Genomic DNA, 14,521 nt, shown 5'->3' on the forward strand with positions numbered 1-14,521 from the left:
GCATGCGGGTGGTGTTTCTATGCCTTTGTGTTCATCAACCTCATGCTTAGCATTCTCCCAGGAACTATTACACTGACAGATTTTTTTTTTTTTAAGTGTAGGAGAAGGAGAAGAAAGGGAAAGGGCTATTTAAAAGGAATTGCACTCTGATACATAGGTAGTTAGCAACTTAATTCTGAGCCCAAGGTGATTGTGCTGTGAGGTGGAGTTCTTTGGCAGGGTCTCCTGAATCAGAAGCATGATACCTGGGCCAACTGAAGGCCAGCTACTGCGTTCAAGGGAAGGAACTGTGTAGATACGGGATTATGGAAGCGAGTCAGGATAAGCTTATCAGGGTGTGCATACTTAAATGTCTTTTTAAAAGTTTATTCTTAAACTTTAGTGTCAAATCTGTTATTTTATAAGGCATATTTTGACATTGAGGAGACAAACATTTCTAGTTATGAATTCTAGGCATTTTTTACTCAATTACGCTTTAGGCAAAGATGTACTATCCACAGCTAAAATAAATTTCTACTTTCTGTTTCTTCTCACTTCTCACAAGAGTTCAGCACAAAACAAGTGTTATTAAGAGAGATTTTTTGGCTTAAATTGGTACGTTAAATATGCTTCTGTTTTAAAATATTTTAATTTCATAGAGCAATTTTACATGCAGAATGTGATCCCACTTGTTCAAATCTTGGACCGTGGTAGAGAAATGTTTTGGAAAGCAGCCCACTTTGACCTCTTCTTTCCCTTTTATCTCGACATCTGTGAGTTTTAAAGCAAAAAAAGAAAAAAGAATTTTAAGAGAAATTTGTCTTTGAGTGGAATGTTTTCTTGTAGTTCACTGAGGTGGGATTCCTTTGGCTCGTCATGTGTGTGTGCTTGAGTAAGTAGAAACACTTTAAGAAAAGTAAACTGTGCTTTTCTACTGTCATATTTGATTTGGGCTGCGTCCTGATGGTTGTTTGAAGCTAACATGAAATGCGATGCCTGCCTGACCCATTTTAGCAACCCATTATCATAATTTCACTGTCGTATGGCCGCTGAGTTAATGTACTTACAAATGACAGAGAAAGTGTGTTACATGACCTTAGGGTTTTCAAAAATTAAATGACGTCGTAGGTCGTATTTCAAAGAATAGCTAAGGAGAATGGTTTTCTTTGCTGCATAAAGTGTCACTGTGCATAGCAACAGGATATTGTATTTCTTTTTTATTACGCAAAAATGTGAAGCTTTTAAACTCCTAGATTCCCCACATAAAATTTAATATTGGGGTAGAGAATGAAACGTCCAGTGGATAAATCTGCTTCTCCCCCATCTCATTCCCTCTCACTTTCTAGACGAAACCCCTTCAAAGCTCAGAAATGCAGAAATGCTTTGTCATTTTCTTGTCCGATGATGAATTTACTATTTCCCCCCTTACACGAATCTCATGAATTCCCACCTAAAAGGCAATAAAGTACTTATATTTACTGAAATACACTTTTCTAGGATTGCTTAACAATACACTGTCTTTTTTCTTGTCGGATTTGGGAATCAGTTTACAAAAGTGTTCTTTGAAAAGAACCGAGCCTTCTAGCCTGAAGAAACTCTTAATTAAAGCAAGTGGTATCAGCATTGTATTACTGCACAGAGACCTGCACTGCTCACCTTTTTTGGTGTCCTGAGCCTAGACCACAGAGGTCCCCATCCCCGGGTGAGTGATCGATGCTGTCCCGTTGGACAAGGTTTACTAGAAGGGTGACAGACCACAGCCCATGATACACATGTGGTGTGGGAGGAGACTTGCAGCCCGGTGCTAGGGCCTCACCCTGTCCTCACACTTAGCTGTCGAAGTCAACTCATCTGTTCTAGAGTTCTCTTTCCAAGTTAGGAATAGATCAAACAGTAGCTCTTTGAGGAAAGCCTCTGACTTCAATGCAGTGGATTGATCATAGGTTGTAGATAATACTAGGCCTCCAAGTAAAAACAAGAATTCACAGAGTCCCCTTTCATTGAGTTCGTGTGCAGATAACATAGGTCCCCATGTAATGAGGCAGGAGCTTCGAGGAGGGGTGGGTGTGAGCTGCTTACAGACCTTGGCTAGAATATTCATGAACAGAAATCCAACTTGTATGTAGAAGTAATAGTAATTAATGCAGTCCTCAGGAAGCACAACAGAGGATAGGAAAACAGGTCACAGTCTTATATTCTCTTGAAACGTAAGGATGTCTTTTGAAAGCCAAAAAGTGGCACTAAAATTGAACAGCTTAAATTTTCTTTCACCTACCACCTGCAGACTGCAATTGATGGTGCCTGAGTCAAGAACTATAGTTGTGGGCTCCTATAGATCACCTGCAGGAGCTGGGCGCTGAGTCCTGGCGGGGACTCCCTGGGACTGTGTTCAGTGCAATTTGTAGCCTTACAAATGTCAGATCTTGTTACGCCCCTGGCAGTATTGACATAAAGAATATTATTTAAAGTTTCTAAAATGTGATGAAGCTTCTAAATTTAATCTGCACTGTATTATGCACCAAAATTAAATTGCAGGGAAAAAAGATGTGGTTGCAGTGTGTGCTTAGAAATGACTTGTCATAATGAAATTTCTTTTACCCAAACAATTAAGAGCATTTTCAAAATTTTCTGACATAGCCAAAAAGTTTTTATTTCTGTTATAGACTTAGTAGCTCTGAAAATTGCTTTATTTCCTTGATTTCAATGGACACAAATTGCATGGCTCTATTTTTTCTTAAAATGAATATACACCATGATTACAGAAATACTAAAATGTGTCCTCTGGGGGAAAACCTTATTTTACATTGCAGCTCTGCTCATAATCCTGCGAAAGCTGGTGTGAAGCCGTCTTTTTCCGAGTTGAAGAAATGATGCCAACCAAAAACAGGTTGATGCTGCATCTTGGACACATAGGATAGTCACAGAACAGACAGACCCCATCTCACCCATAGACCGTGGAGTCAGGCAGCCACACTGTGTGTGGGCTTCATGGCAAGGGTTTCTTCAGAGGTTTGGCATATGGAATAAGAACCAGAGATGGGGTTCAAGGAGATGGAACGCTGCTCATTGCTTCCAGACCGTAAACAGCGGTGGGGCTGCGCCAGTGGGTCCTGAAACACATCACGGGCAATAGGCTTCGAGTGTCTCTGAATTAGGAGGAGACATTAGGAGGAGAGAGGATAAAGGAGAGGGAAGGAGTTCAGTTCTTTCCTAAATGGAGTGAATAAGCACGTACTGTTAAATGATAGCCGTTTCTCACAGAAATGATGCTGGGTATAAGAAATGCTTCTGAAAAGAGGAAGAGAGACCTTTCGTATGCATATTCAGTTCTGACACATGCTTGAGTATGAGAAAGGTGGTGAATGTTTTGCACAAGTGGAGATGCATAAAATCGGGCATTCTGAAACAATAGCAGCACAGTATCCTGTATGACATTTTACATCGTCTCCTCGACACAGGGCAGACAGCACTACACCTCATGACTGCAACTTCTAAATGAATCTCAGGGACAAGGTCAGAATTTCCCCTCCCCTCCGAGTCAGCTTCCTTAAGAAGAAGTGGGTTCGAAGGGGGTTATTAGCAATATAAATCGCCCTTCCTGTCAGTCAAACGCTCAGAAATGCAGGACATGATACTGGCCGTTTTGGTGACAGAATATAAATCAGCAAAGATTAAATTATTAGATAATTTGGAAACTTAACAGTTTGCATTTTGCACTTCCAATTGTTTTGCTGACTTGCACTTTTCTTGGCTGTCCAGGGTTTTATTAACCGTCTTTAAGACATCTATCACCTCCTTCCTCTTCATTTTCCAATGGGCAAATTTTCCCAGGAAGGAGAGTTGCAGCACTGATGCCTGCAGTCGCTGCTCCAGAAAGATTGCTGTATTTTCATTGACATGCCGTGCATTACCATAATTGGCTTTTCTACATGATAGGAGAGAGGAAATAATAATGTCATTTTATTTACAGCCAGAGTGTCGCTTTATGAGACTTCTCCAAGTTTCTGCCATGCTGTGTAGGTCAAATGACATCTTTTGATCAGTCCTGTCCAAAGACATCAAAGCTGAGTGGCATGTAATGGAGACCTAGTGACAAACCAAATCTAGAAAAGAAATAAGACTGCCAGTTTCCCATTAAACTGCCTGCTAAACAGCGCAGCTTCCCCGTGTTGGCTACAAAACCACTCTGACCACCTAAATCAGGGGAATGAAAGGAGGCTGAATTGGACATTAGTACTGCAAATGACTGCGGTGATTGCCACGACTTCCCTCCTCCCCCTCCCCAAAAAATCAGCGAGCAAACCATGCGAGTTACAGTGAGACTGCTCTGTGCCCATTCATTTCCCTCCTGCCACTTGCTGGTTTTCTGATCTGGTTTATTTAGGTTTGACATCAGCCAAATGGTGTAGCGCGATGTCTCTGACAGATATTCTTACTGATTTAAAGGGAGGCACAACTCAGGAAAGATGGATCTTCTGAGACAGGATTTCAGAGTGGCTGTTTTTCCCTTTTCCACCCCATTTTCTTCCCTTTATGATTCCAGTTGATGTGTTGTTCCTATTCACAGTCAAATCATTAGAGCCTTCAGAACTTGGGAAGAACTGTGTTTGATTGACGACAGTGAGGCTTCATGTTGACTGCCACATGGGCTAGGTGGCCAGCATACTGGAAATACGATTTTTAAAAAAGTCTCCGGAAACACGTATTTTATGCTAGAGATTGATAAAAGAAGTATTTCTGCTCTAATACAGCAGGGTTCACCTTCCCAGGTGATTGGGCCACATGGAAATTTACATCACATGTATGGAAAAAAGCCACAGCTTCAGTGCATTTATCTGCATCGCTTTGCTTTGGATTACATGCAGCGTCTGCTCATTCTTTAATTCACTATCCAGCCTGTAGTTATGGAACAGCTACTTTGTTCCAGGCACCATGTTAGCTGCCAGGATCCAAGGTCCACTAAGATGTTGTTCTGTGCTCAAGGAGACCTGGCCCAGCAGGAAGACAGATCACTAGACCCGTGGTTACCTCCCCTGTGCTATGATTAAGTGGCTGCAGGGTGTGGGGGAATCATGAGCTGGGGCAAGTTGGGGGAGGGCCCTGAAGGCTGGCAGGTGGCAATGCTGGAGCCTGTTTGTCGAGGGGCAGCTGTCGGGTGGAGCAGAGCTGACTCCACAGAGGGAGCCTGGCTGGTGTAGTTGGAAACAGACATTTTTGATCCTCTTATTTTTCTATTGTAGTAAAATGTACAAAATTGATATGATATATAAAATTATATTAACTCTTATTAAGCGTACAGTTCAGTGGCATTAAATACATTTGCATTGCTGTGTAGCCATCACCACCCCATCCATTCCCAGAACTTTTTCATCTTCTCAAACTAAACTGAAACTCGGTACCCATTGAACAGTACCCCTCGTTCCCAGCCCCCCTGGCTCCCAGCAGCCACCGTTCTACCTTCTGTCTCTGTGATGAAGCCTGAGTCGACGTGGCTGGAAACAGATTCCGACAGGGCTTTGTAGCCATCCCATAAATGGCAGTCCTGAAAATAGTGTCCTCTGTAGCCTGTCATAGCGGATACATGTGACCAGAACTTTTAGGGAGAACTACCCAAGACCAGTTTTGTTGACTTTCGTGTAGACAAGAACCTGATTTTGCAAACAGCCTATTCCGAAATTGGAATCAGTTTTAAACTCATGCCACTTACAGTTGCTGATAGAGATGGCCCATTGCGGCATTATGGTTGTGTGTCAGGTTGTGTGTCCACCCCCGGCTGTGGGGTGGACCATCTAGGTAAAGCCCCTGCTCCTTGTCTTACTGATGGCATGGCCCGGGGCACCTCACTTAACCTCTGTGCCTCAGTTTCCCATATAGGAATAGAGAGTGAAATAGGATTTCCCCTTGTAGTGTCGGTGAGGAGCTAACACAGTTAATACATGTAGAGTACTTACGATGGTGGCTGGTCCAGAGGAAGGGTTCAACAGATATTAACTTGTTATTATTCAATGACATTTTAATGCAAAGCATAACGCTGGTTGAGCAGATATTCTGTGGGTATGAAATGTTTATCCAAGAACAAATAATTTTTTTCTCTCAAATATAGTCCTCCCAAATAAATTACAAGTGTGCTGGGAAAATACCCTTCTCTATCCAGGTGGATCATTATCCAAGAATATATTTTCTTCCTATTTGAGATTAGATTTCAATATTGCCACTGAAAAAAAATTGCTTCTGATGATTGGAGTGGGCTTTTTACCCTTTCTACAGAGAATATATTTGCATGTGTATACTGTTTTCTTTCAGGCTACTGTCGTGAGTATTTAGGGACTGTTAGCATCAAACATCCTTTTTTCCTACTCTGACTTGACTTTAATAACTTCCACTGTTTAGCCCACTCCCATGGTGTAGTTTAGATTTTTTTAGTGTATTTTCTTTTTTTCTGAATCTTTTCTTTCCCCCTCTGTTTTCATTAAGTGAAGCACACTCAACATTGTTCTCCAAGCATTTTCATGAGCAGAACCAAAGGAGGCCGAAGGGAAAGAGAGAACCACGGAAATGAAGTTAAAAGTTGGGAGTTGAGGACCTGTGCTTGCTTCAGCTGGTCTCAGTAAGAGACTTTCCTGCAGAAACAAAAGGGATAGAATTTGTTTTGTTTCTTATGCCCCATGAATGCATCATTTATTTTAGAAATTGTGTTACCCAAACCTTGTGCATTCTCCAGGAATCCCACTTATAGTCTGTGTCTAGAGACGTGGTTGCAGCGTGGACTCAGGGACCTCACAGGCAGCTGATCAGAAGAAATAGGAGAAAATATCCTTAGACTAGGAATTGTTTATACTAAATTTTTGAAAATGCAAGTAATGACTAGCATAAGGGCCCTGTGTATCACCTCGTTAAGTGGGCATCCCTCCAGCCTCTCCTTTGGATAGATCAAGGAGGAATACTGTGAAGAATGCTTGAGGCTTGAACCCAGACTAGGACTGAAGCACCTTCTTCCATCTTTTTAGCTGGGAAACTTTATCTCTCGCTTCACTCAAGGATGCAAATGAAGAGTGAAATCCACTCACCTGCAGAATTCACTTCTCTGGGTGCCCCAGGCACCCTGGGCCTGCGTCTTCCTGAGCCCCATCCCTGGTGTGCTCAATAATGCAGCAGGATTTTGCTCCACCAAAGTGTCACCTGTCTAGGTGAGTTGTGCCCGTGCCTATCTGAAGTGACAGCCATCTTTGAGTCCCCGCGTCTCTAACTGACTTCTCTTTTATCATTCATGTTGGGAAGGTAGCATTTTCGACAAGGTTGTTTCCTCTTCCCCCTCTTCTTTTTTCTTGCCCCTCCCCCCTTCCCGCTTCCTGGTCCCCTCCCCACCCCCTTAACGCACCTGATCAAAACATTATCACTGACAAAGGTTTCTCTCTCCAAATTAAATGAGTCCAACTAGCCTGGGAATTTCCACGAAGAAAGAAAGCGAAATGCTGATGTGCGAAGTTAATGAATCTGGTAACAGAGAGAACATTATTAAGCCCGGATAATATGATCTAGCTGCCTTCCTTCTCCACTCGCTTCCTGTAAAGAATGTATGGAAGTCAGTTATGTGGCGTGATTCTAACATCTGTCCTACCCCATAATGGTAATTTGTATAAGTAATGGAAACAGGTTAAATACTTCCATTCCAATGTTGCCAGCAGGGATGAAAATGAACATTTCAATGAAATCATCTCGACAGAGCAGAGAGGGGAGGGGGCATAGACTGATTCATCTCCACTCCCTTTGGTGATGGGAGCCCTAATGAGAATGCTCGGATGTATAGTTTATCAGATAGAAGAGGAAGAGCACGCAGGTCTGAGAGATGAGAATCCTGCAGAACTGCGCCGGCACACGAGGTGCCTTGGTCTCCTTTGCAGACCTTTGCTAATAACGTGCTCTTTTCATTCTAAGGGAGGATGAGAGGGAAAGAGGGGAGGAGGGCCAGGGATCTGTGTGCACCCCTCTGATGGGCTGCCTGCCAGGCTCATCTTCAGCTGGGCAAAACCACAGGGTGATTCTACTAGATTTCTTAGGACTCTGCTAAAACTTAAAGGGAGGAAGGAGAACTGGTATTTTCCTCATTTCTTTGTAATTGGAAATAATCCTCTTTCAGAGTGGCCTTCTCTTTGCCTAGAGAGTCACTTTATTTCTTTAAGTTGTTCATGTGAAGAAGAGCCATTTCACTTGGCTTGCTAGTGCTATTTAAAAAGAATTTAAGTTGGAACTCAATTCCTTGTCACTGTATCCCTATACTTGTACTCTCCTTCTAGAGAGAATATCAGGTCATCTAGCAAGGGGAATACGTGTCCTATAGCGTCGTTGTCAATCCAAGTATGTTAATGTGGGTTGTTCAACATATTTTCATTCTAAAATGCTGCAATTGAACATTGTATTTTCCAGTATTGCTACCTTTCTCCTATGTAGACTGTGTTATTTACTATCCAGATGAGTTAGAAATGGAAACACCTAGTCAGCTGGCCTGTCATATTAAATGCTAATATCCCAATGATTCCAAACATCCAAATTTGGGAACATTGCAAAAGCTGAGCACCTTTTATGAAGGGGACACACCTTCTGCTTTTCATCAGGATATTTTGCCACCGAGGAGGAAGAGATGGGGTACACGGATGTTCCATAGTGCGTGTGGGTATTTGGGGTGTCTGCTAGATTTTTCAGCATAGATCTGAAGCTGACTTTTAGAAAGCAGAGCATGTTCAGGGAAGCCTTTCTTCTATTGTTGCTTCAGCTCTTTAGCAAAGCACCCACACTTGTTCATCTATCCACAGAGCAGCGATAACAGTGAGGCAGCGTTCTGGGAGTGTTCGCCTCTTATGGAATATAAAACAGGATGGTTTAAGAAAACACCTTTATTTTGTGCATAATTGGGGTACAGATTAAGATGCAAGTTCGGGGAGAATACAAACCTAATTGCTCAGAGCCAGTGTTATTAAGACTCGAGGGAATTTGCAACTTTACCACATTTAGCCATTAAAAAACAAATACAGCTGTCACTTCTCACCCATCCCTAAAAATGACTGTTGACTAGAGTGAGTCTTGTTTTCTTTAAAGAAACAAAGATATTTTAAACAATGTTGGGCTACAAATTGAGAAACATAATTTTTATCTGATTTGCTAAAGATATGATGTTTGTGCCTCATATAATTACAATTTGAGATGAAAATGTTTTTCAGACGGTGTATGTGTGTTTACGTTGTAAACCGTCAGCTCACACATTGTTGGTGTCATATGAGGCTCTAACAGGGACCGTATACATTGCCTTATGTCCACTCACATTAGAACACACAGAATTTCATGTTGCTCAGGATGACAGCATATCTTCAGGGACACATTGGCATCCAGAAGGCACATTTTATGACAAAAAATATTAACAAGATTTAATTAAAGAATGAAGTCTAACCATCAGATCCAGTTGTCCCATTTCCATTTTGGGAATGGTAGGGCCTATATAATTTTAAATTTTTTATTCACACCCATGCACATACACACTCACCTGCACACACTCACACCTGTGTGCACACATGCGTGCACTCGCACACCCACATCCACCCACACGTGCATGCACGTGAAGGCCGGCGGCGCCTCCTCCTGGGCTGCTGGTGCTTGCTGGTTCATACGGTTCCTTGCAGTCTGTAGGGTGCTGTGCGTGTCCCCCCGATGGCAGGACACACTGTACACGCTCACACTGTCACATTCTGCACCATCGTGCTAGGCTCAGGAAGGGTGGGGGAGTGATGGCAAAGCTGTTTTGACACAAAAAGAAATAGCAAAAATGATGATCTGGAGTCTTTGTTTTATTTGATGGGGAAAAATGTCATTTATTTCTATACGTAATTGTAAAAGAAGAATTTTATACTGCAGTTACCATTTTCAAGCTTACTCATTCATCAGATTTTCATGAGGTGGAGGTGGGGTGATGGTGGGGGGCTGGTGACGCCAGCGGTGAGGGTGTAGTGGAGAAAATGCAGAGGTGGTGACTATTTTCTGTGATTCAGTGGCCTCTCTTATAAAAATCTTTTAGTCTAAAAGATTGTATTCATTCCCCTGGTAAAGGATATTCTGATAGGTTAATCACTAGAAATAAGCATTTCTACAAATATCATAATATATTCCAGTACATTTGTACCCATAAGAACTAAAGACTGTTAGAAAACTGTAGCTTATAGTGAAAACAAAAGATTTTTGGAAAATTGTAGCTTATAATGAAAACAAAGGATTGTCACAAATAATTAGCTAAACTTGTAAGTTGTTATGTCTCTCTATATCTTTGTCTGTCTGTCTCTCTCTCTGCCAAAGTAATTTTTTTTAAAAACGGCATCTTGTAAAGCAGTTATGAGAATTCACTGATAATAGTAAAAATAAACCTAATTATTAAGATAAAGAATTTTATTTTCTGTCATGATAGTGTTGATATAACTTTTGATTCAGACACCAAATATTGTTACTAATAGGATTTAAGTAAAGTCAGGTGTCATGTTACCCTCTATATGGTTTCCATTCAAGTATAGAGACAATTATGCAGGATGTGTTAGCTCATGGTTCATCACACTGATAAATAATTTCTGTCCGTAGCCACTTTTAAAGATAAAAGTTCTCCTAACCCTGTGCTGGATGTTAGTGCTAGTCTCCCATCAGTAGCAGCACAGGTGCCTGGTACACGTCCTTGCCACTTGCCTACATCCATGCCGTGACGGCCTAGAGGCTGGCATTCCCATTTCTCTTCTGTTCCTGTGTGTTTATGGGAATAAGCTACTGGCTTTTAAAATGGAGACATATTCTGAGACATAAGCCCTTTGTGGGTTTTGGAGACTGTGGAAGACCCCTTCACTCCTTGATTTCTCACTCCCATCCTCTGAGACCCTTGGAAAGGCCTGTAGAAGTTCACCTTTTTGGAATAAACTTTGTGTTAAAGTATTGCAAGAGTACAGCGTGCAGTGCTGTGAAGGTAGCTGGGTTATCAGGCAGCAGTAGATTTGGCGACGTTTGTTTGTAGTTCTTGGTGATGGCTGGCAGCATGTAGTCAGAGAACGAGCCGGTACTTAATCTGCGTTACGTTTCTTTACACTCATTTCAGCCATTTGAAGAGGTATGCCATGCACAAGTCTCCTCTCTGGATTTCTAAATGTTTCTCATCGGGGCGAGCCCTACCCTGGCTGATGAAAGTCCTTTTTTAGTTTCAGGGGGTCAGATAGTACCAAGTTGGAACCTGGTGTTGGCTAATATTGGGTTTGTAGACCCGGAGTCATCAGACTGCTTCAGGGTAGGATTTATCTTTCCCCAGACATGGGGGTAAAAACTGAAATCGGCTGATGTTTTGAGTGCAGGTCATTGGGTATGCAGGTCTTGGGGATGACTAGCTTGGTTTCTGGAGTAAGAGAACATTTCCACCATGTGTTAACATGCACTCCAGTAGTCAGCAAACAGCCACGTGCTCTCTCAGATGCATAGAAGTGTCACTTGCTTTTTGCTCTTCTCACTTTATTTTAACTTCTTTTAATTTTTTAAGATTCTCATATAATGTCCTCTTTTTCTTCCTGACACCACTGAAAATCAAAGTTTTTCATCTTTTACATACGGTTTAAGCTCTGATTTGTGCTACTTGTTAAGTACATTGTTGACAAACTCTAGACAAAAGATTAACACCTAAAGTGCTTATTGGGAACAGCGAGAGGGTCTTAAATTAGTTTTCTTATTCCCCACTTAACTTGAAATTGAATTCAGGGGCAGTGAGAGAAAGAAGAAATTATGTTTGTTTTAGAACAGTTACCTGTGGATTCCTAATTAAAATTAGAATTGGGAAAAGCCATTAGGTCATTTTATTTGCAGACTCTGAAATTCTTAAAAATTGTTTCTATTGTTTTTTTTTTTTCTATCATGTCAGAGCAAAAGTAGCCTTTCAGCTTTGCTTGGCAGGGTGTCAGTCTTCCTGCAAGAAATCAGAACGATGTTAGTAAATTAGTGCGTATATTGTATTTTTACCTTCTTTCCTGATGAGGAAGGGCCACACTCTGCCTGGGTCTGCTCTCTGTGCATTTTTTTTGTTTCCCAGCGTATTCTAACTTTCATCAAAACCACCTGCTCTCTCCATAACGAAGGTGACGTTACTTTATGAGTGATCAATTATAACTTTGGAAGAAAGTCTGTTTCGTAAGATTCTACAATGAATCGAAGCTGTACATTCATCACTTAGGTGTGGGGAGGCCCCTTTTGTGAATTGGCCCCTTGGAGTAAATGTATTTTGATATAATGGCCATCTGTTCATGGGTATCACATTTGCCAGTCTGCAAAATAGTTTGATTTAGATAAACATGTAATTTGGTAAGATTATATAGTTTCACCAGGTGGCAATACAATAGTGAAATTTGGTATTTACTGTAAGGCAGTCACCAAGCAGGGACTGAAGACCTGCATTTGTGTTTGTCACTTTTGAACATCCATTTGTCTTTCACAGCCAGCTCTCACTTACGTGTGCTAATGAGGAAAAGAGAGCTTGGGTAGACAGTTTCCTGACCTCATTGCTGTCATTTGTGTCCACCACCTCCTCCGTCAGGCCTCCAAAGAGCTCTTCACAAGGAACAGCATTTCTGCCTGGTGTGGGTTTCCCCACCTCTCTCTTCCTTCCTCTGTTCTTTGGCAGACGCTCTAATCATCAGCAAAGCCTCTGAAAGGCAGGCACGGGGAAAAGAAGAACAAGAAGGGCCCAGCCGGTCCATGGCCCGAATTTCACATCTGACTGTCGGAGCACCATCTACACAACAATTAAGACGGATGCGGGCTCAGCTTCAGTCTTAACTGAAGGGATGGGCTTGGGCTGGGATGGGCATATCATCATTTTGTTCCCATTGTTCCCATTTATTTGAGTGGCATGAAGCTAAGCAGGTTCCCATAGCCACAGGACGATGGCACATCTGTGTGCAGGATGTTTTCTGATTCATTCTGTGAGTCTGTGGGGTGTGAGGAGGAGGAGGAGCAGCCGTCCTCGTTCCTTCAGGCTGTTGTAGCAGAGCACCGTAGACTGTGTGGCTGTGTGTGGACTGTGAGCAACAGACTTGTATTACTCACAGTTCTGGGCCTGGGAGGTGGGAGATCAAGGCAGCAGCAGATCTGGGAGCTGGTGAGGAGGGCCTGCCTCCTGTGTGTATGTAGATGGTGTCATCTCACTGTGTCGTCATGTGGTAGAAGGGGCAAGCCAGCTCTCTGGAGCCTTTTAAAAAATAAGGGCACTCATGCTGTTCTTGAGGGCTCTTTCCTGGTGGCTCCTAAAGGCCCTACCTCCTTCTGCCATTACTGTGGGGGGTTAGATTTCAACAGAGGAATTCGAGGGCGGGGATACAAACATTCAGACCACAGCAGCTGACAAGCACACAGTTGGGCCACATACTGATGATGATGATTCTGTCATTGCCATAAATACTTCCTATAACCCCAAAAGACATTGTTCCAGTGGGGACAGTGGTTGTTCCAGTGGGGAAACCGAGGTCCCAAGGAGCGAGTGAGTGTATCGGGTCACACTGTGTGTATGTATCTGAGCCTGGGCTCCTACCATGCTCTCCAGACATCAAATCCGTACCTTCCATCTCTCTCTCCTTCTGCCACGCTAAGGGGGTGGGTGAGGGGATCTGTTCTACTAAAGAAACCACAGCAATGGCCACGTTAGTATAAGCCCCATAGAGGCGAACCACTGGGGTGTCAGTCCCACCCCAGTTCACTCTGTCTTTTCAGGCCCAGGCTCCTGGGGAGCACCCCTTTGGATCACCCCTGCACACATCCAGGGTGGATTAGTGGACCTCGCTGTGTGTGACAGGTATAGCCTGGGGGTGGGTTGGAGGGGGGCTGGCTTCCCAAAGTGATTTGGCACATTCCTCCCTGATACAGACTTAGCAAAATCCAAGCACTCCTTCCTTGCCTAGTACGGAGGCCAAGGTGCTGGGTTGCTCCTGTTTGGAGGCACCTGGGTTCTGGGTTGGAATTTCTCCTATCTCAGGCTTTGTCCCGTGACTCCTGGCCGCCTTCTCCCCAGGTCCTAAACTCTTAAAATGAAACTCTGTTGATTTTCAGTCCTTCTGAGGGATTCTGGCCCTGGGATCTGGTGCTCTCTGCCTGCTCCCCAGTTTTGGAAGGGTACGGGCCCTTGTTGGGGGTCTGTGGGGGCAGAAGAACCAGAAGACTCAGTGCACCGTGAAAGACCGGGGGTGGAGGGAGGCAGAGGCTGCTTGGAGCCTGGCCTGCTGCTGCCTGGTTGAGCCTCGGGAGGGTCCTTGGCCACTCAGCTGTGACAGGGGAGATCAGAAGTGCAGGTCCTCCAGTGCTGGCTGCTGGAGGTGGTCGTCTGGAGGTGGTGCTGTGGCTCCAGTTACTATTATTATTTGTATTATTATGGAGTCCTTGGAACTAAGCCAGGCCTCGAAGGGTCTTGGAATGATGCGAGGAAGAGGGTAAGGTGAGGCCGGCAGTCAGTCACAGATTTAATATGGAGTCTTTCATGGGACGCCCTCCTGCC

At 43.2% G+C, this 14,521-nt stretch overlaps 1 protein-coding gene across 3 annotated transcripts in view; it reads left to right on the top strand.

Moving 5' to 3' along the window:
• Positions 1-14,521, top strand: part of TSHZ1 (teashirt zinc finger homeobox 1) — a 79,170-nt gene that overhangs the window by 53,646 nt on the left and 11,003 nt on the right. Inside the window, exon 1 of one of the 3 annotated variants that reach the window (XM_024350942.3) lies at positions 1-13,825. This exon is cut by the window's left edge and continues 52,303 nt beyond it. The exons of the other annotated variants lie outside the window; for them this stretch is intronic. The gene's annotated coding sequence lies outside the window, so the exon portion shown is untranslated. The remainder of the gene's footprint in view (positions 13,826-14,521) is intronic. 3 annotated transcript variants of the gene reach the window in all.

This window comes from Pan troglodytes, chromosome 17 (assembly GCF_028858775.2).
Source record: "Pan troglodytes isolate AG18354 chromosome 17, NHGRI_mPanTro3-v2.0_pri, whole genome shotgun sequence".
Taxonomy (NCBI): domain Eukaryota; kingdom Metazoa; phylum Chordata; class Mammalia; order Primates; family Hominidae; genus Pan; species Pan troglodytes.